We start from the raw sequence: 2,812 nt of genomic DNA, 5'->3' as shown, positions 1-2,812 counted from the left end.
AGTGACCACAAATGAAGGCCTTAGCTTTCCGCTAGAAAAGCGTCATCTGCGTCGAAATAGCTCTATGCGCAATTGCCAGTATCTGTCACAAAAGCCCCATTCGCGGGTTGTTCCTATGCTGTTTGAGTTTTTTATGTAATTCCTCTCTGTTGTGTTGTCCGGTTTAATCCGGTTCGATTTAACCCAAGCCTGGGCAATGTGGTGTGAAGGACAGGTTGTTGCCAATGCAGTGCGTCATTGATGGACCCAAAGAAACAGCAAAAAGTGCTACAATTTCCTGTCAGCGTCGTCGTAGGAGTGGCAAGAGTGAGGTTGTAGACAGCATTGAACTGCTTCAGGTTCTTTGATGCCCGATTCTCCCTCAATGTTTGCAGCCGAACACTTTCCCATGGTTTAGTATTATTGCAAGGTATCGGAGGTTTGGAATCAGAATTTTCTTTCTCCTAAATGGGTAGCCCCAACTACCAGCACCGCCGCCACCACCACCACCACCACAGCAACAACAACAACAACAACAACAACAACAACAACAACAATCACCACCAAGCTAATGAGCCCCATCTGATCAACTGAATTACTGACTTCTACTTTGTGTCAAAGTAGACCTGGGAACAACACTGCCTAAGATGTGATTCCATACTCTTCAAAACCCTGGAAAACCCCAACCAGGGCCTGAATACAAGTTAAAACCCTCCCTGGGACCGGCATCTTTACCAATAACCGTAACTTATTTAAAAGTTTTTATTCTAAATTACAATTTATTCTTTTTGCGTTTTCTCTTCTCAAAAGTCTTCCTCTCACACTCAAGCATTTTCCATCTTCTCATTGTGTCTCTCTCTTCTTTTTCAGGATTTCTCTCCTTTACTTTCTAACTCTTTTCTACTCTCTCTGCTTTTTCCTTCCTCGTTCTCGCTATATATATTAAAATTCATCTTGTCTCATTGCTGAAAATCCTCTTATCTCTCCCCACCGCATTCTCCCTCTCTTTCATGCCATTTCTTTCACCCTTCTTTCTCCCTCTAGCAATCGTAGAGCCAAGAATGTCTCAGTTTCATTTTACCCGTCTAGCTACAATGGAAGTGCTGCTGTTAACCCTTACAACAATTCTGGTTGTTACCTCAGATCAGGAACTTGAGGCCAACTACAAATCTTTGGGTCCTGGTTATACCTATGATTACCTTCAGGCATCTCCATCAGAATAATTCTTCTCAACACGAAGTCTACTCGACTGCACCGCGCTCCCTCTGAGAAGCCAATCGCAATTTTTCACTTACAACAAAGTCAGCCATGTTTGTAAGAATTACTCACCGAAAAATATAATGAAAGTCGTCAGCACGAATGACAAGAACGAGATTTCCTTCTATAGAAGTAAGTGAATTGTTTTTTGTTTTTTTTTGTCATTACTTTCCGCGTGACCAGTTGTACAGTGGGGTGGGGGGCAATGAAATCGACTTACACTTCTCCCCACGAAATTGCTTACCTTGTGCGAAAATTTGGAATCCATATTAATGTTGTTGCTGTTGATCTGTTTATTGTCTTTGCTGCTGCTAAAGAACCTCCATGTCTCTGTTTTCAGTGTCATTGAAATCTACCTGTCTTATTTCGCTATTTCCCGTCCGATAGATTCTGTATTTGATTTCTTCGATTTCTACTTGTGTTAACCAGCATTTTATTTTTATCTGTCTTTCTTGATCACTTAGTCTCTGTCGAATTACATAGAACGTTTCCTTTTCAAACCAAATTTCTCTCACTCTGGCCAATGTAGCTAAATCTGCTAGTTTCACTTCGGATATAACATTCCATCGTAATTCCATTCTGTCTTTCCTCCCCCCCCCCTTTCGTACCGTAGTGGCTACACGACGACCGGTCCTACTTTGCCAGGCGAGAGGTGTTCACTGTTATCAGTTCCAATGTCACTCACCTCGTTGTTCGCAACATTTGTATTTGATATTTTCGCTCTTAGTGAGGTTGCGGTGATAAGGTGATTCAACCACAGATATTTTTATTACGACACCAACCCCGGAGGGGTTGCCTGACACACCATGTATCAACCTGGTATTTCAGGGTCACCAGGTGTGCTTACAGGTACTACAACTTGGCCAAGGGTAACATAAATATAATTATCGTTTAGGCTAACCTCTTATTCCCATGTCGAGTCTCCACAAACGAGTACACTTTAACATCATACCCCCAACATTTCAGGCCTCTTGCCTTTAGCAGCAAGGATTGAGATTATTATTATTATCATTATTATTATTATTATTATTATTATTATTATTATTATTATTATATACGTCGAGGGTTCCAGTTGATCCGATCAACGGAACAGCCTTCTCGTGAAATTAACGTGCAAGTGGCTGAGCACTCCACAGACACGTGTACTCTTAACGTAGTTCTCGGGGAGATTCAGCGTGACACAGTGTGACAAGGCTGACCCTTTGAATTACAGGCACAACAGAAACAGGAAGTAAGAGTGAGAGAAAGTTGTGGTGGAAGAGTACAGCAGGGTTCGCCACCATCCCCTGGCGGAGCCTCATGGAGCTTTAGGTGTTTTCACTCAATAAACACTCACAACGCATGTATGTATGTATGTATGTATGTATGCATGCATGCATGCGTGTGTGTATGTATGTATGTATGTATGTATGTATGTATGTATGTAATGTGTGCATAGCTATCTTGTGGGGGTTGTCTTCCTACAGTTGGAAAATTAAACGTCGACACCTACTCTATAAGGCGTAATAACGTCTGGGAAACAGCCGTAATGATTATCTCCCTTACATCAACTTGCACAGTTGAATTACCTCCCCTG

The sequence above is a fragment of the Octopus bimaculoides genome, chromosome 28, assembly GCF_001194135.2.
Source record: "Octopus bimaculoides isolate UCB-OBI-ISO-001 chromosome 28, ASM119413v2, whole genome shotgun sequence".
NCBI lineage: Eukaryota > Metazoa > Mollusca > Cephalopoda > Octopoda > Octopodidae > Octopus > Octopus bimaculoides.
Note: the sequence above shows the minus strand (reverse complement) of the source record.